Consider the following 20,790-nt stretch of genomic DNA (forward strand, 5'->3'; position numbering starts at 1 on the left):
TATCTTTTTCTTTATTCTTTATCTTACAGAATTCTAAACAGAAGAGCAATCATGCAGAGGAAGTTGAATGCAAACTTCAGCATCATTATTGACCCACATGTTTAGCCACAGATCCAGAGAATTAGATGGCCACACCAGAACAAGAATATCCAAGTCTAAATAAATCTGAACAATAATGAAGACAGATCAAAACAAATGCCGCTGCTAGGGTCCAGAGGGTTAATATACACTATTGAATTTATATACAAAGTGATGTCATAAATTCTTTCACAAACTCTTCCTAATTCTTTTTTATTGTTATTAATTGATGCCTAAATAGTAGCAGAGATTCTTGGAAGATCTGGTTCTGATTGTGTTAGGTTGTGGTTTTCAAAAGCAAAGCAGCTGCTCTCTCCTAATTTCTTTCAGAATTTGGAAAGCAGGTCACTAGGCCAAGAAATACCAGAGAATGAACATGAATGAACTGCTGCTTACTGGCAGGAAAGGAATTTCACTATGATCTATGGCCAAATAAAATTTCAGTAGCCATGTATTTTTACTGAAGCAAAATCATAGGGGCTCATAATACTTGTGGAAATGCACTTGAATTGCATATATCTACCCTACATCCAGCTACAAGGATGGCTGAATGCAGAGGTATTGCTCCCTCCCAGCATCACAAAACTAATGAATGGTTACTATTTTGATCTGGAATTACAATTTTGCCATTATTATTTTATTAATGTTGGCAACAGTAAGAGCACCAGGGTACAATGACCACAAGGTTTTTACCTTCAGCTGACAAAGTAGAAAAACCTGGACATTTCCACCAAAGTCAGAACCCATGCAAGTGCACCACTGTCTTACTTTCTTAAAATAACCAGGGTAGAAATGGCATGGAGGTATTCTAACAGGTGTGGGCTCAGATGTTAGGGTTACTCTTACTCCATTATAAAGTAGCAATAAAGGAAATACTTCCCAGGGGAAAAGAATTATCAGTATGTGCTGCCTGCTCATGAAAATATGTAAGTCTAGCAAGGAAAATGCAACAGTACATCACAGAAAAATGGTGGCTCAAACAGGCTTTGAAGTCATCACCACTATTAGTTTGAGACTGAATATTGAAGTTTCCAAAGTAGTTTTTTTTCCTGAAAATTTAAGATACACAGCTAGAACCATTTTACTCCTTTTTATACCATTTCCTTTTGTCCCTTTGAGATCTGACTCTTACAATGTGAATGAATACATGTACAGTGAAGGATTAACACATCACTGATTTTTTTTTTCTTGTTTAAATAATTCTGTGTAGGCAACACAATTTATTGGTATAAAGTAGGACTTATGGTAATATATTTCCTCTTCAAGACATAAATAGGATTTCTTAATAGTTTTCTGTAATTCATTTTCTTACAGTACCACATTCTCGTACATTTACTAGCGTAATGCATCTGCTAGAATAGCAATTGCCTACCCTGAACACTGTTTTAAAAAGTCTTCAATACTAACAATCCAATCTGCTAGAATCTTCTTCCACAATTCATTGTCTACATCTTCCAGCCTTTTACCTTCCTACAGCATATGCTGGATTTTACAAAAGGGAAAAAAAAATGCCCAAAAAAATCAAATTTACAGAACAGAAACATACAAGGTTTCAAAGAATATGAAAGCTATCAAACTAGAAAAGAAGAATGTTACACTGAAATAATTATTTGAAAATTTACAGAAGGCTACAGGTCTTTATTTTTCAACATTTCCCCTTACTTCATGTTATATTGCCTTCATTTTCTGAGAAGTTAACTTTTCAGTCTCTGGGGATGATAATTAGAAAACGAACTGCACATATGTCTGTTTTTTTAATGTGGACAGAAATTATGTAATTATTCAAATTATATCAGAATTTATATTCAGAAAATTGGTTGTCAGTCAGAAGTGTCTTCTTTATAAAATGACAAAATGACTCCACTAAGAGCAGATGAATTCTAACATGAATATCCACTTAAAAAATTCCCTCTTCTGTTAACACATTCTCAACATTTTAGTTGTCTCTGCTGGAGTACCTTCTACTAGAAAGCCTTAGGATTTTTTTTTTCCCACTGCAGAGGAGCTAAGAGAAATAAAGAGACCAAGGTAAAGGACAGGCTATGTGAGAACATTAATGACTTACAATTTAAAATTTCTGCTGCCTAATACAATATCAATATGCAGAGAAAAATGTTTTGCATATAGTTAATGCCAGTTACATCAAATACTCCCCATGAGTATCATGATACAACAGACTGTTGGCAGAGCTTTTTTGAGGAACCTTCTTTCAGGAGCTCAATGGACAGCACAAGAGAGGAGAGAATCACCCACAAATGCAGGTGATATTCAGAAGGCCTATCTAAGCTAGAAGTTATTTTTCTAATGCTGTCCATGTAGCAGTTGCATAAATGTTCCAGATACAGACATACACGTATACATGCACATATAAAAGTTATTGTCAGTGTATAAGTTACTACTGTCCTGAGACTGAAATAATTTATGTAACATCTGTTTTCATATTTTTTCTAATTTTTTCTAATTAACATGCATATTTAACACATAAATGCTCAGACCACCTATTTTTCTGCTGATTTTTCCCTTTCCTAAGTCATGTGTTCCTGTGGGGTGCTCAGTATAGATGAAGCATTAAATTTGTTTGGAGGAATAGCGGGTGCATAGTAAACAAAATAGTTCAGACTATCTAAAAGAAGAAAATACGCTAAGAAAATAATTTAAAATGGGCTACAATGGCATCCAATATAAAATTAAGGGGACTTTCCAAAAAAATCTAGTCTTCTACTCACAAATCAAAAGTGAAATGTCACTGACCCCCCACCCCTGCCCAAGATATGTAAAATCCTCTAAACTTTAATTATTTCTACTTTCAGCTTGCACTAAAAAGCAGGGAGTAAAACTCTGAGCCTGTGAAAACCAAATTTTAGTGATGTAAGATGCCAGAGCTGTGGGTTTTTTTTCATTTCTCATTGTCAATACTTAAAATATTCACTTGATACTAAATGGTTCAAAGCACTGAAAGTCAACTATATCAGAAACAGATTTAAAATCACAGCAAATGCTGTTATTACATTGTGCTGTTCACATAATACCAAATTGTTAAAGTTAAGTTCAAAATCTAAAACCTTGAGAAGACAATAAATTCAGAGAAATGGAAATAATTTATCCCATTACATTTACAGGACTTAGCAGAAAAAAGTGTATGTTTACATAGCCGAGATCTTCCTTAGTAGGCCTTAGAGCTGCGAAGATGTTTTAGTGCATCTTCCTCCTCCCATCTTGCCACAAATCTAAAATGAAGAGCAATAAAAGCATACACCATCCTTTCTACAAATACTCTACATTAACACTGCTGTATATCAGGTACATTCATGGGAAGTAAAAGCCATAATGCAATTCAAAACACAAGAAGAGGTGGGAAGGGAAGATCTTTGTTGTTTTGCTATTCATGACAGAAGTCTATTCATCCCTACAGACAGCATGGCCATCCTGTTCAAGCCTAAACAGATCCATTTTTGGGTCCCAAGACTTTTCCTCCTGGGTATCAAAGTCTCTCATGCCTAAAGGTCAGACATTCCTAAGCTCATCCCTCCTTAGCCCCTATGAGGAGAGACAGATATTCCTTATTTGCTAACTCACCAGTAAGAAATGATCACTGCCCATCACCATTAGCTTTAACTATCTTATCTCAGCACTCTTCATGAGATGCAAAGTTAGGAAGACAGCCACAGGACCCCACTGACTGGCAGGTGATCCAACAAGAAGACCACAAAATGCTGCACCTCCCACTTTTAAGCATCCTGTTCTTGAACTGATGGGAATGGCACTACAGTTAACTGCAGGAGGCATTTATTTTTCTTGTCGTTAGCCCCTTTGCAACTTCAGACACATATATATTTTACAACAGTAACCTTCTCAACTGCTGTGAAAAGGAACAATCAGTCTTTATGTTCCCAAATCAGAAGTTGGACATGTTAAATTTCTTCTGAACACTCATACACAATAACTAACCTCTAGGTGAAATTGTAATCCTCTTGGAGTACAATAAAAATTAGGAATATGAACTCTCCATTCATACCTGAAGAGCAATTTGACACATTTTAATATCACAACTAAACAAAGTGCACCTGATGAATATATAAATAATGCAATCTCTTGACTACAGTTATTACAGGTGGGGTAGACTTCAATGAAACTGAAACCTGGGTCTTTGCCAGTATTTACATGGAAGAGCTTAGCAGCATACATTCTGTGAGCAAAGTAGGACATTTAATACAGCCAAAATCTCCACAATGCTCATATTTCCTCAGCATTCTGTTGATTTTGTCCAGACTGAAGCACTCTTCAGCTCTTTTGAGCTTTCTACGCATCTTCCTTTACCTTTGCATGTTTTTAACACAAAAAATGTTTATCAGTTTGAATACTTACAAATGTAGATTTGTAAGAAGTGTGAATAGGGATTAATTAATGCATCAAAATCCAACATTAATTCTCAATATTACCTCAGTTAGAAAGCACCTCCTTGCTGGAAATTCCTCATTTGGCTGGTCAGATTGCTTCTTTAGTGAATAGCTTCTTCCCCAGTGCTGAAGGCCTTGTTCCCCCTTTCCAATCCTGCCCCTCTCACTTAGGGAAAAGGCTTGACTTGTACTTTAGATTTGAACAGTAAATTCTGAACTAAAACTTCATTAGCATTGAAAATATCTGAGTTACTCTACTGCTACCATGAGTGCATCTGAATTCTTTCAGGTGACCCAACACTCATAGTTCCTATTGTACTCATCATTAATATTAATCTGTGTATTAACTAAAAAGGTATACTGAAGACAGCTTCCTAGAAACCTTGCTGACTTTTCCCTTTGCCAATGCTAGCAGGCCAAGGACACAAGGTCACCAAAAAATGGAAATACAAAATGCATCCAGAAAGTGCATTACTAATAAGAGAGGATGGGGTCAACATGAAGCCCTTAGATATATAGCTGCAGCATCTCTTGTACATTACTTTGTTTTTAAGTACTTCTCACTGTAACTGAGCTCACTGCAGTGCACAGCAGCAATCTGACTACTAGACCCCATAGGTACAAGCACCGTGATAACCCTTGCATAAACTAATACAGCTACACTTCAGAAACACAATTTTCATCAACCGGGAATCAAGTCCGAACCAACAATTTGTATCTGATTAAGAAATTTCTGACTATCAATTTTGCTCAATTTTCTCTGTCAGTTACATTTATAACCCTCAGGTTAAAGATTTGAGGATAATGGCATTAAAAAAGGCTGAAAAACCTTTGGTTTTGCTGGCATTAGCACTGACAAATGCTCAACACACCAGTATATTCATTTACCTAGTGAAGACTGCCTTTGGAACTAGCTGGGAAAGGTGGTCAAAATAGTCATGAAAGTTTTTTCTACGGAAATAATAACATATATGCTCACAAATTATGGGACCAATCTACAAAATATTTTGCACATATACACATACAAAACATCTGTAAAGTGAAATTTGAAACTTTTCCAAAGCCTATCAGCTGGGTGAGTGCCTATCAAGATTCAAGAATATCAGGTTAAAAGGGACCAAGCTACCCCCATTATATCCAGTATATTAACAAAGAGCTATCATCCCATCTATTTACTACCTCTTCATGAAACTGTGGACCACAAAGCACCAATTACAGAGAGAAGTATCACTACATATTATGCTTCATCAAGACTCGACTTTTGGTTGCTGCAATTGGGGTATATTAGGTTAACAAGTGGATATGTGAAAGCTGTGTATTTAATGCATGACTCCTTGGCCAGGGAATCAAAGAGATTCACCTCTATAAAGACAAGACAACCTGCTTGGATAACGTTTGCATGTTTTCAGCTCTTAAAGTGTCATTAGCATCTTCTTATCAGGTGTTTGAAGCAGTCTTGGATACACAAATGAAACAGAGTCCTGAACAAAATGTTTACCCTTTAACTACAGTAGTTTAAAACACCTGCTAAAGGTATTGAGATCAGTAGAGGATAAACCACCTCCTTTAAAGACTATCTTTATTTCTTTCTGTCTTCTCTCCATGGTCGCCTGAACTTCTAGACTTGCAAGAAGTGCTAACATACTTGGTGTTCTGATTCTCAGACACCTAACCTTGCTCATGCACCCTTGTACATCATTATTTTTGAGGAGCACATCTTTCCTGCTGTGGATACTAATATTGTTGTAAGCATCACAATTTCTCTGGTGACTCTAAATCCTTCATCACAGCCAGGTCTAATTGGAGATTTTCTGCCTTCATCAGCAAACCAGATTCCCACTAAATGTAAGACATAAAATTCACCTACTCATGTGGACAATGGATGAAAATAGAGCAGGAGAATCTACTTCAAAAAATCAGAAGAGAAACACATTACAATCACACCTTATCTAGAAAGATGGGGAATAGGTCTGTAGCTTTGAATGTTCAGCCCTTTCAGTTGTGAAGGGCAGGAGAAGGATCATGAACTTGATGCTGGTAGAAAGTTATGCAGACTCTGTGTGATGCCATATTCATACAGGAAGGATGACCTAAACTGAGCTCACTGCTGTCAGACAGCTGATGGATGAACTCCCTACCACTGTCAAGATCGTTTTGTTTTCCTAAATTCCACTTTTCAAAATTAATTAATTGAAAGAATTAATTAATACTTCTGATATACTAAGTATCTTCAACCTTAACTCACTTGATAACAGTTTGTTTTCTACCTGCCCTACTTTGAAGCACATGAAGAAAGAAGTAATAAAACCTTTGGATGTACACAGGAATAATCTCTTCCTGTGCCAGCTTTTAAGGAAAGATGGATGAAATGACCATCTCATCCATAAAGCCAAGATAAAATGGAGGACTGTGGCCATCTTGATCACAATGCCATGAAGAAAATACCACTGTTCATTTGTTCAAAACCTCTGAAACATTTATCAAACTATGATCACATACTGTGAGAGAATACATGCATACAAGTTACTGACTACCAGCAGCTGGAAAGACAAACACAAACACATGCAATCAGGTAGTGTGAATGATCATCTATTTTAACAGATACTGTCAAGAGCTTTGTTGACTGAAATGCCTTTCATAGGCCCCCCCAATACAATAGGAATACTTCTGTTCTTTTACTTCCTGTATCACTATCATATTAGGAGACTATTTCCTTTTTTGTGTTCTGTCCCATCTTGATAATACTCCACATGGTAAAGGTGTTACTAATTCAGCCCAGCCTCTTGAGGAGCCAAGTTACGCCTGTTCATATTAAGAGACTGACTTGGGAAGCTGCAGGTCCCTAAAAAGTATATAGAAAGCTAGCATCTTTACAATGATTTACTGAAAGCAGCAGCTCGTTTTAATAAAACCATCCCAAAACATAAAATTGATTGAACCAACTGCTGTGCAGGGCATACACAACAGCTGATCAAAATCATTCAAGATTTTTATTCCTAGAATATCTCCAGAGCTTGTAGAGTGTTTCCTACTTTCTTATTTCAGTTCTGATACACAACTCACTTAGGGAAGCAGAAAAATTAAGGCTGACTGATATTTTTAACCAAATATTTGGATAAACTCAAAATAATCTCCTGTGTGAAAAACCAAAATGAAAGCCAAATATACTTGATAATCACCAGAAGTTTACATCATGTAAAGGCTAACTATTATCTTCCCAATTTTCCCTCTTCAAGTCATATAACGTCTTGATTAATTGTATCCCAAAGAAGTCCACAATACCCCATACAGATTACTCCAAGGGACACGTTTCTTCCATTTCAAAAGGTTTTAAAGGATAGATTTCTAATAGGATTGCAATACACACACATACACATACACACACACACACACACACACACATACATATACATAATTGTGCTTTAAAAAGGCAGGAAAAGATGAAAACTTTTTCCAAATTCTAAAGACATCATTGCTAACTTTTCTTTCCCTGAACAAAATATCACCCAGAAGAGTTTATCTATTTTGTTAAGCATAACAAGAAGTTCACCTTTTCAGAGCGTGCTGCATGAAGCTTTGCCTGCCTTTTATACAGTAAAGCAATTTTATGGTATTGTGTCACAATGAAGGACAAAGATAAGCCAACTGTTTAGATTCCACTCCTTTATGTTGTGGCTTTGATCACTAACAATGCTGCATGAGCAGCCAACAGAAGGCTGACATTTCATAAAATATGCAGTGATAAAAACTAATACTGTAGCATCTGGGAGCGATATATAAAATGCAGAAATACACCTAATAACTGTGATCTTAAATTACAAGTTACTAAAAGCTAAATAAGCAGCATACCTAAAAGAAAGATTAAGACAGGATTTTTGTGCTTCTGCTCCTAAAAACAAATTTTAAAAAAATTAATTCAAGATATGCTATCTATTATTCTTAACAATTCCTCTGGTTCCCTTGTAGCTTAAAAGCAGCCTTGTAGAAGAATGCTTTTTTTGCCGTATCATTAGGTATCATCACAAGCCAAACACATTATAAGCCTTCTTCATGCTATATTAATGCTCTAATGCTTTGTGAAGTCCCCTTTACTGTCTTTTTAAAAATATCAATCACACAAAACACACATAAAATGACTGCTTCTTCACTGCTAAGTAAAAAAGCTGAAGCTCTGTGATGACAAAAATAAGTAAAAATCCTTCCAATTAGCTGCATAAATTAAGTAAATTTCGGAGTAGAAATTACATTATTTTAATTTATTTACCTTAAGAACATTAAGAACCAACAAGACAGGCCACACAAAATGGAGGATTACATCCTAGAAAGCAGCGAATCCCTAAAGAACTTACAAGTCATTGTAAATAACCAAATGCTTTTTTTGCTCTTACTATGTTGCTGTAGCTAAGAAGCTAAAAACAATCCCTGGGTGCATTACAGGGAAATATATGGTAGTACTAAGGACCTGAAATTATCTGCACATATGGCATCACTGGAATGCTATAACCAGGCCTGGTATCTTTAATTCAAAAGGAAGTTGAAATTAAAAGGGCCAAAAAAGGAATTACAAGAATTACAGTCAGGAAATCCTTCTTCTTATTATGTGTGTGAGACGGACAAAAGATCAGTATATTTAGCTTATTTGTAATAAGATTAGAGGTGATTTGATGGAGATCTATAGCTTAGTACATGTGGAGAAGGTGTAATAGCCAATAACTATCTAATCAAGCATAGAAAAGGATAGTAAGACAGAATTACTGAAAAACATCAGATAAATTAGATCGAGAAATACCACATCTTAATTATTACATCAGGTTAGACAGTGACATAATGCTTTTTTGTTAATATTAAATATCAAGGCAAAGGTGAAGTAATGATTTGTATTTTTTTTTCATGATTAATACTTTACCTTAATTTATACCAAAGATGGAATGGCTAAACATCAAAATGATCTCTCCTGCATGGAAATCAGTTTAATATTAAAGACACTGCAATACTCAATTAACTTTAAAAGACAATTTTATACAACATCTCTGTTTTCATTTATGATTCCATGGGTCATACTTTAATGCAATTACTCAATATAAAAATTACTTTATCTAATGTAACATAAAAATAATTTTAGGAAAGGGTGCAAGGGTGCACCATCAAGAAATAAAATAGGGTGACTTATGTGGAGCAACAGGTTATGTAGCTACTGGTCATACACAGGTGTAAGTAACATTAATAAGAAGCTGAAACAACTGCTCCAAATAATTTGACTATAATGGTGCAACATTTGTTTATGGCACTAAAAATGGGTAGGACTTCCTCAGCATAATTATGTGATCTAGTAAAATACAAGGTCTAAAGATCTCATTGTACCAAGGAGTACATAATGAATTCATTCAGCTTTTTAGTATTAGGCCCTCATTTAATAGCAGGGGAAAAGGAATCATGTATCAGATGAAAAAAGAATGCAAGAGAAAATCCACACTTGGTGCCTAAAGAACTGTGAAGCATATTTTTTTGGTCTGAAAATATACTGAAATTAAAGTTTAAGTACATGGGAGGCAATTGTCCTGTGGTTATAATTAGTGTCCAAATTTAGGGACTTAACCCCTAATGCATACCCACCCGCCTGTTATTCTTACCATGGTTTTTTATGTCACTTAATGGAGATGAATACTCTTTTCCCACCTCATATTTACATCAAGGCTATTTAATTTCTTTAGGCTGCTATAATAGGTTAAGCAGCAGTCTCAACATCACTCTTCATCTCCCACTGGACAACAAATGGCATTATAAGACTGAGAATAGATGAAGGCATATTTACATTCATAATGTTCTTGACTATAAAATTTATGTAAATTATGATTTTTATATTTGCAAATACTATAATTTTCAGTTTCAATGAATACTTTACTACTCTTTCATCATTAACAATCTATGTACATTACATGGAGAGAAAAACTAATGAAAATAAAGAAACTAACTGCTGTGATCAGAAAGGTACAGGTCTTCTGTAGAAGTTAAAGAATGCTTTGTTTCTTAACTGATCTTACCCCTGTACAGACAGGGGGCTGGACTACACCTCTCTGCTTTATTGAAATGTGTAAAACCTACAGGGGATTTCAAGCAGGTAGTAAAAAAACCAGATTTTGCATTGATGGCTTGAATTTTAAGCCCAAAAATCTAACAACTGTATTGCTGAGTAAAATTAGTTTTTTCCCTTATCTGTATAAACAGCATTTTTTCTACTCATTGAAAAATCACAATGGAAACACTAAGTTAATTACAGAACTGCATGTAAGGTTTGGGAACATGTCTACAGATGTTACACAAGAATGAAAAACTCCAAAATATCAAATTTCATTAACTAAGCTATTGCTCCACCAAATGGATAGAATTATTTGTAAATATCCTTAGAGTGGAAAAAGAACTTTTCAGTTAAAAAGAACATTAATCTCTCATACCTCTTATGAGACATACACACAAACACTGTGTATTTCTATGCACACACTATCATGATTTTTCTGTGATGGTCAGCTAAATATTTCCTTTAATTTTATAACATGCAACTCTGACTCAAAAATTCCAGGCTTCCAGAATGAAAAACTGGCATATCAAATTGGTCCAAATATTCTGACATGTTTTTAAATTAGGAACTTTTTTTTTTGTGTGTGTGTGTTTTGGTAAGGGCTTAGTGTGACATTTCCAGACTGCAAATGCAAACATATGAAATGAAACAGCTCTCAAACTACCACAGTCTCAGATACATATGTTGTTTTTAAGGAGGTGATTCCTTGATACCTGAGAAGCACTATGAGAATGAAAAAATGCCCCACATCTTAAGGAGGTAAAATTGGGCACATAAGATGAGTTGGATCAGTTCTGTGTATAATGAAATTTCTGGTTCTATATGTTGTTTTTCAAGTTACTCAACATGTAATCATTAGAAGACAAAACTTGAAATGCATGGACTGTGTATATATTCAAAGGCATATATTTTAAAGAACAGTGAATTTTCCGGTCTCCCTTAGCTTTGTAATAAATTGTGGCTTGTAATAAAAATTAATCTAAAAGGACTTCAAGATTCTGTTCCAGTTTGACAAGTGGAGGAAGTATGGACTCAGACAATGGCCCAAACAATCGGTCTCTTCCTTTAAATATCATTTCCCTTTTCCCAATTACTTGAACAGTTAATTTTTCTGTGTAAAGTACTACATTTCCCAAGCTTCTGCTGAATGCCTGGCAGTAGGGAAGTCAGTATCACTGCTACACCACACCAAATTGTGGCTACCAAATAAGAAACCCTTCCTCCTAGCACCCTACAAATACTGTGAAAAGGGTAAGTTATTTTGTGGGGCTTTTAACTGCAAAACCTTGAGGGATGTTAAGAAGACCTTCCCAAACTCAAAGCTTGTTTGTACAAGAAACAGGGAGAAAAATCTGATACCACTCCCTAGTACTTGCCACAGAGAAAATACTGAAACCTCAATATTAATTATAAAACTTTAAATAGTCACAAGAAACAAGATGCTGGAAGCAATTTTAGTACTGGCAAAATCTTAAATGAAGCTTTTACTACAACTCTTCAAAGAAGCTTGCAGATGAAATCTGCATTGTCCACTAACGATATATTCAAAAAAGGAGTAACATCTGAAAAGCACTGTCAGAAAAATTTTTAAAATTGCATTAGCGAAATTTTCTTTTCAAACAATCTAGGAGCATAAGGCATAAGATCCTTATGTAGAGTAAAAATGTCATGAATGAGGAACCTTCTTTTTTTACATTAAATAGTCCATCCCTTTAATGATGTTTATTACAGTATCTTTTTGGAATAAGAAAAATGTTTTGTATGGGAAAATGTTAATATTTAAATGTGTCTTTGCTAAAAACCTAAACATTAAAGTAAAACAAAACCATTATTATTTCCCCCTAAAATGTTACAAAACCACGCAGGTTTCATAACTATAGTTTTCATGTACAGAAGTAACCACAATTTCATTCTATGTTTACATTTCATTCACAAAAAAGTGCATTTAATAAGTTAAATGCATCTATAAATACAATTAGTCACTCACTATTCCTCTAGCTGGTCGCTATTCACCTAGAGCAGTTTCACACTATAAAATATTCTCAACTGCAGCATTAAATCATGATTACATATAACTAGATACTGATTCACAACTTCAACACTTTGCCACTTCCTTTGCTTTTGTCAAAACTTACTTTTTATGCAGCAAATGTTTTAAAAAATTTTGATGCCAAAATCCAGCTGAAGGTATTCGATGATTTTCTGTTATGAAAACGAAACCAAACCAAACATGTCCAACCCCAAAACATTCCACCAAATTCCTATTCTTTTCAAGTAGCTATATTCATACTGAGAAACTCACTAACAGCCTGTTAATTCAGGGAAGTACTCCTTCACTTCCCGTAAGTTAAATACTTTCCAAAGTCCGAGTCTAAAAGACCAAAAAAGAAACTAAGTGCAATCTGTGCTTTCAAGAGCAATGTGTAATTAAGGTCTTCCAACCATTTACTCAGGAAGAAATACTGTTGCTTCTGGATTTTAAATTAATTAAAATCACTTTCCTGTCAGATGGTATGAGTGTCTCCAAGCAAGACTGTCTTGATCTACTTTTTTGTTGGTATATTCTATGGGAAGAATATATTCACTGAAAAAGAAGAGCATTTTATTCCTTTTCTATCCCTTACTCCTCTCTGCCAAATGACAGAGAATAATGATTTTTTTCCTCAGACCCAGCTTGGACCCAACTATAAACTACACTTCTGCATTTTAAAATATTTTGGCATAGATTAATATGCCAAAATAAGTTTAGAACATTTATAATACAGAGAAATTCTTGCACCTGATCTACAATTCCCTTGCAAAAGATGATAAATATTGCAAGTTTCAAGATACAGGTAACCTTTTCTATAACTCTAAGGCATGCATGCTGCTTAACAAAAATGATAAAACAACATTCAACCACTCCTTGTAAATCTAGTTGTACCATTCATATCAGAATCAACTCTTACGACATTAATGCTTATGAGGAAAGATCTTAGAGGATCAGACACATAATATGGAGGAACCTACTGCAAAAGTTGGTGGCAAGATTTTAATTTTTAAAAACTACAAATCTGTAGAAATTATACAAAAAAAGTTGCAAAGAAAGTGTTTAATATGAAGTTATGTAATGTACATCACTCAATGAAGCTTGAACAAAACCAGATGAAGCTGCTCAGAAAGTTCTGAGTTTTATACAAGTTCCACATTAATTTATTCAAATATGACAGAGTGCTGATAATATACAATAACTTCTGCCCATCATGGCTTCTATCACCTTAGAAAAATGCATAAAGGTCTATATTTACTACATGTATTTATTGAATAACTAGCACTAAGCAATGTGTGCAGGGTCTTAAATTACTAGGCAGTTGGTCATCACTGTCACTTTAATTTGGCTTTATTCATCTGCTTTCCATCAAATTACAAATGCTGGCCAGTCATAACAACTGAGAACTTCTGCTGCTTGCATTGCAGATCAGTCCCTAGTACAGGACTCCAACTGCACATGGCTGGCATCTACACTGGTACCTGTCAATATCCTTCAGTACATGTTTAGACACTTAAATCCATATAACTTAAAGAGCAAAACCCACTAAAATTCTGTGAACTTCCTTTAGAATTTGTCCCAGAAGCAAAGCATTCTGTAAGTCATACAGAATTTCTTCAGGAGGAGAAGAGAGAGAGAAAAGAGAGCCAAGGATAGCCATGAAATAGCATCCCTTCCCTTCAAGGGAAATTACAGCTAATATTTTAGAAATTTTTTTTGTCCTTAAAGCTTTACTGGAACATTAGCACAGCTCTAAACACATCAGAGACAACTGTCTGTGATTGTCACATCTATGGTAGGAGGATCACTTCAAATACACTGAAACATCATTACAATCTTGGTTTTTTTTAAACTATATACACCACTGGCAACCCAACTGTTTCTCCCCTCCATCGTTTTCTTCATGCATATTTTCTTAAGGCTGCCACTTTTAATCCTTTAAGAACAATTTTAACAAATCCTTTTTAACAAATTCTGATCAGCATTTATGATCATCTAAGGTAGCACTTATCTCTTACTGAAAACAAAACCAAACCAAAGCAAACCACAAATTGGTTTTGTTTTCAGTAAGATATAAAAACAAAAAACCACCTTGGTCTTTTGACCAGGTTCAATCAATACAACTTGTAACCACTGCAATGTCTCTGAAAAAGTTTGAAAGTCAACAGAATGCAGAATAAACATTATAAAATGGAAGTATGTAAGAGACATACAGAATACTAAGCAGGTAAAATAAAGGCAAGAAGCTGCTTTCCTCAGGTAGAGTCACAGACTGGTTTGGGTTGGAAAGGATTGTCATGGGCAGAGAGGTGGACATCTACTAGATTAGGTTGCTCAAAGTCCTATCCAACCTGGCCCTGAACACTTCCAAGGATGGGGCATCTGCATTTCCCTGGGCAACCCGCTTCCATGTCTCAACAGCCTAATTGTTTAGAATTTATTGCTTAGATTTCATCTAAATGTACCATCCTTTACTTATAGAAGCCTAAATCCCTAGAGGCCCTGGTATAAAGTCTCTCTCCATTTTTGTTATAAAGCCCACTTTAAAGTACTGCAAGGCAGAAGTCAGTTTTTCTTTGCACTTTGCAAAGGTGGTTTTGTGGTTAAAATGAAGATGAACTACAAAGCAAGCCCCAAGTAGAATGAAAAATCTCTGCCAGAATCAGCTGGGCTCTGTCCATGACCAGCTCAGACTTCAGAGTCATGTTCCCCAAAAGGAGGCTCAGGAAGGAAATGAGGCAACATGCCAGGGGCAGGGGCAAGGGCAAGGGCCATGCAGTGTACAAAGACCACTGCCACAGAAAACTTGAACTAACAAAGATGTGAAGCAGTACCAAATTTGTCAGCTATAAAAGTAAGTAATCTAACATGGTACAAAGAGGAGAAAAAAGAAGGATGTCTGAAGACAATGGGCTAATAACACACACTACCACTAGTCCTCACCTGGAGAATCAGAGAGCTACTGAAAATAAAGCTATGGTAATTACTAGTCTAGACTTGATATTATGTACCCTGAAGGGGAACTGATATAACCTGATTTTAGTGCTTTGCAAAATAACTCTCAATCCTGGACCTGTTCTTCCACTGTTTGAAACTAATGTCCTGCAAGTTTTCTACATCTGAGAAAAAGGTCCTTATGCGTATCTTTCTCAAGCACATCTCTGCAATACAGCCACAAATTAAACACAAGCAAATGGACTACCAACCCTGTAGGAACAGCAACAACAGAAACACTGCAATGAATTGGGTTGTTAGAATTGGTGCTGGATTTTTAAAAATACTTGTATGTTCTGTTCATACAGATGTGTGATGACCTCTGTGAGCTGCATAACAGTGTAACAAAAAGGTAATTCACTTGCTCCACAAAACACATATTATTGTACTATTTAAGAAAAGATGCCATCTGTAATATAGTTGCAAATCACCAGAGCTTTTTAGACTAATAGATAGAGAAGTTTACTTAAATTTAAATTAACTGACAAATTATAACATGCCTATTCTAGAGTCTGTAAGACAATACATAAAATCACTTAAAGATCTTTTTCTTAGAAAGTACTTATTTCAAATTATAAACGAATTATAAATTCCTGAAGTATTTAATTACCTGAGATATTTCATCTAAAAAAGACCCAACATTCAGTTTTCTTGATGCTTTATAACCCAGTTTGTAAAACAAAGACTTTAGAACCAGGCTGCAAACCAACAATTATCAAATATTATATGGGATTTAACTACTCCCTAAGTCAAAGGAACTATGTTTAAAGATATATAGTATTTCAGTTTCTTTATAAATCATTTCAATGGTGAAACTTGATTGACCAGTTTCAGTATTGTGTCAACATAAAAATATCTGAAACTAAGAAATATTAAGTGAAACCAATCTCAGAGAACATTGGAAAAATTTCAAGCAGGGTAAACTACAGGAAAATTAGTAACTAACATTTAAAAATATTTTGTCTTCAGAGAAATTATCTGTCTTAAATATAGGTTTAACAAATTAGTAATAATAAGTAAAGCACACTAAATGAGCATTATCACTTTTCCACCAAAGAATTCTTAACATGATTTAATTTGTAGTCAGAACAATCTACAGTATACCAGTCCTGAAACAACTGTGCCAAGCTTACTATGAAGCAAGCTCACAGATATATAATTTTAATAAGATTATAGACATCTGAAATACTAGGGTTCCTAAAATAGTGTTCTTTTCTAAATTAGCAATATGCATTGCTTTCTTTAACGAAACTTCCATTTTTTTGTTTTACCATGAAGAGCTGTAAGAGGGAGAATGGCCATTGACATTAGAGGGAAAACAGCCACGAACCAAATATCACTGTTTGGTAAATGAAGGATGGAGGAAGAAAAAAACTATGCATTTTGGCAGTTATTTTACTCACAAAATAAAATTGATTTTTCTTTCTTCCCTTCTCATTTTCCCTCATTAGCCTACAAGAAGCACCAGATCTACTCACAACATGCATACTGCATGGCTAAGAAAATTAAGAGATTAAATGGAAGGTAAGAGCAGCAGCCTCAACTTCAAGTTACATCTCAAAGATCAAGACTTGCCTGTAGTCTGGTCCACCACTGAACAAGCATGATACCTCTTTAACAAAGGAAAGATATCTGGCAGGTTACATGGAAACCTCTGCTGTCTGAATTCTTCTTCACTAGCCTGAATGCTGCCTTCAACATTTGGAGTGATAGACAAGGGAAGCTCACGCTGCTGACCTTGGCTCACCCTGCAGGCACTATGAGGGAGAAGCTGAGTTTGTCAAAAACTTAAAGAAAGATCTCCAAGGTTTGTTCATGAGTATATAAAGTTTGTCTCACATTAAATGTAACCAGAATATTCAAAAGCTTCTAAGGCAATTTTCAAGAACAGTTTTAACTCGTTTTTGAAAGACACGTATTCTCTAGTAATAGGAAAGACAGCTATTTTAATTAGTTTTTCTAAGCAACAAAATAAAAAGACATTCCTAGAATTATGTAGATCAGTAAAATGAGTTCATTATAATTACTTACTATAGTGTTATCGTGTAATTTTTTAATTTCACAAAGTTGGATGCAATGGAAAATGATCTTGATATAACCTACAAAAAGCAGTCTAAACACTTGGAAATGGTGAAATCATATAATCACACATGCACATACAAAAAGACTAAGCCACCAAAAGCACCAGTCTCTACTTCTCAACTCTATTTGACAGTTCCAAAATCCAGGCACACATCCAGAAGAACTTTCTGCCCCACGTCTGGTCAGTAAAGAAATTGAGGTTAACCTTTAATTTTTAATGTCACCTGCAGCCAGTGACTGCTTTTTCTAATGCAAGTGACAGATAAACAGCAAAACACTCCCAAGATGATACACAAAGCACCACATACCATAAGTGCATTTTTATTTTTATACCAACTCAATTTCTCAAATGGATAACCAATGTTCCTACTAATTTACATTAAGAATTGAGTGAGGCATGAAAATTGTTCTGATGCATAGGCTCTATTTCTTTAATGTACTGCATAGTGTTCTGTACTTTATTGCAACACTGGAAAAAGCTAACTACACTTAAAAGGTACAGAAACTACATATCCAAGCTCATATATGTCCTAAAAGATCATTTCAGAAAGGAGTTTAAAATTATCCAGAGAATAGGAAGAAAAATTAACTAATTAAAGGCACTGATGGAAGTCAGTTAAAAAAAAAATTACCTATTAAAATGAGTTTACTGACCTTTAACTACTTGAACTAGTGTGTTTCTATAGACCAACACTAGAACTTTAAATCTACATTGCTAGGATTTCCAATTTGTAATTCCTTTATACAATTCAATACTATCACCTTAACATTTGCAAGGTAATTCCAAACTAAACAGAGGGAATATGGCAAATTGAGGTAATATAGTCTAGCTATTTAAGGCCAAATTGGCAAGTCTTGAACAGTAAACACTGTATCATTACTAAACACTGCCATGCTGTTAATGTTAAGGAGAGGTTTAAATTAGAGAGTGAATTGCCCCTTCAGGTCGGGACTTAGGGCATATTATGGGAGAAAGCAAAGAAAAACTCCCACTGACACGGTCTATGTTCCACCAGTTCTGTGGGAAGCAGACTGCAACACACTTATCCGTCAATTTTAAAACCAAATACTACAGTCACTATTTTCACTTGTCTTTTAAAATTTAATGCAGCAAACTAAGCAGAAAAGAACCTCTATTTGTAAAATAAGATTTCTTTTGACACAGAAATGGTAGGAAAATAGTTTTTGGACAACTGCAGGAGACACATCACAAACATTTTTATAAATGTCAAATATGTAACTATGGCATTAATGAAAATGAGGCAAAGTCAGCTTGGTTTTTTTCAAAAATACAAAAAAAACCCCAAGAAACTCACATAGTGGCAGGTGCTCAAACACGAAGGAGACAGTTGTCTTCAGAAGGATATTCTCCACACTTATAACAGGCAAATAGCACTGGGATATGCCCCGGCCACCAGGAGCAATGAGGAAGCTGGAATGGCAGTTCTGGTACCAGACTTCTGGGATTGACCTTCAGATGGAGAATAAATATACTTAGTGGGAAAAAAAAAGCCTAAGAATAGTTGGAGTTTTTTATTTGATCAAACAGTATTCAAGTTGAGGATTCAAGACATAAGGCACTGCATTTCTTTGGGACATTTCAATATAACAAAAACAAAAGTGACTGAAATTAGCTTAAGTATTTTCAAGTCAAGTAAGTACCATATTTCACATAATCATGTATCAGGAGAGATAGAAACAACATGTAAAGTAAATTCATGCGGTTTAGTCTATTTATTTCTAAGATGACAATAATGGCAGACAGACAACTCTTAACATCTTGAACATTATGGATACTTATTCAATATTCAACCTGAAATTTTTATCAACGTGTGATTCTTGGATATCTCTCAGCATTACTTCAATTTCTCCTCCTGTGAATGAACTTCTCAAAAACATGTAACTTACAAATGTCTATAAATTGGTATTTTAGATCTATTTTCTAGAAAGTTGTTCAATCATTATTGATAAGACCACAAGAAGCTGTATAGGGTTTAACAGCACACTACTGGTTTCATACACACTAAAAATGTTGAAGGTTATGGTTCTAAGAAAAATTTAACAAATGAAACATCAGCAACTGATCAGACATCTTTCATTAACTCTCCTTTAACTGCTCAAATCACAAAAAATAAGCAAAAAAAATTCAAACAAGCCCTCTTCAAAATATGTTTATGCAGAATGTTTCAGCAACTGTGAGATGACATAAGTCTACTCATGGCAGGATAAAATTATATTTTAAAATAATTCTTCCTGTTACAAATATGCAAAGCTAATAGTGTTGAATTGGAAACATCATCTTCCCTTTTTGAAAAGGTGGTACTTTACTGTTTCTATAGTGTTTTCAACAGGAAATGTGAGAACACAACCATCTAGACACATTTATATAAGTCCTAAATGACACTGATTTTGCAGGTAAATACCAAAATAGCTCCTGAAATCTGACCAATGTTGAAATCTGATGGCTGCAATATTACAGTGTTGCAATATTTAGAAATATACCACAAAAAAGCATACCCACTTGTAAAAAATAAAAATTGGGATTTTTAAAAAGAGATTCAATTAAAGGTAATTGTCTGCTCTTGAGTATATAAAACAGTTCCAACTGAATAGTGGGCTTAGGGTTTTTTTTTTGTAATTTGGATTAGCATTCTAATTACCACATACTAGCACATAAATGTATTTTTATTCTAGAGCATACTTTGAGTTATTAAGTCTGGCATTAAATTTTGTAACAAGATGTAATATATCTAATTCAAGAGGGCTTAGAGTATTCCTGTATTACTTATTAATATGTTAAGTGAATGTTTGGACAATTGATTTCAACTAGGTTTTGTGACTAAAACATGTGACAAAATACAATTTTCAAATTACATAGTCCATTTGTCATAACTACTGTTCTTTCTAATTTCTATAGGTGTTAACAAATTAAACAAAAAAAGCCACACTCACTAAATAAAGAACAGTAACCATTTCAGAATCTAAAATAAATCATTAGCATTAGCAAATGTGTCCATTTAGCCACTAGCAAAGCATCCTTTGCTGTTCTGCCTTCCCGTTGCCTTCCTTTGCTTTTTATAGCATCCTTCCTGCATTTCCACCCAAACTCTGTATGTGTATATTTGCAGAGGACT

The 20,790-nt window shown here is 34.7% G+C and overlaps 1 protein-coding gene across 3 annotated transcripts in view; it reads right to left on the reverse strand.

The window, feature by feature from the left end:
* Window positions 1–20,790, reverse strand: part of TBC1D5 (TBC1 domain family member 5) — a 321,912-nt gene that overhangs the window by 231,946 nt on the left and 69,176 nt on the right. For all 3 annotated transcript variants that reach the window (XM_066555139.1, XM_066555128.1, XM_066555119.1), the window contains exon 3: window positions 18,973–19,127. The gene's annotated coding sequence lies outside the window, so the exon portion shown is untranslated. The remainder of the gene's footprint in view (window positions 1–18,972; window positions 19,128–20,790) is intronic.

The sequence above is a fragment of the Molothrus aeneus genome, chromosome 1 (genome assembly GCF_037042795.1).
Source record: "Molothrus aeneus isolate 106 chromosome 1, BPBGC_Maene_1.0, whole genome shotgun sequence".
Lineage (NCBI taxonomy): Eukaryota > Metazoa > Chordata > Aves > Passeriformes > Icteridae > Molothrus > Molothrus aeneus.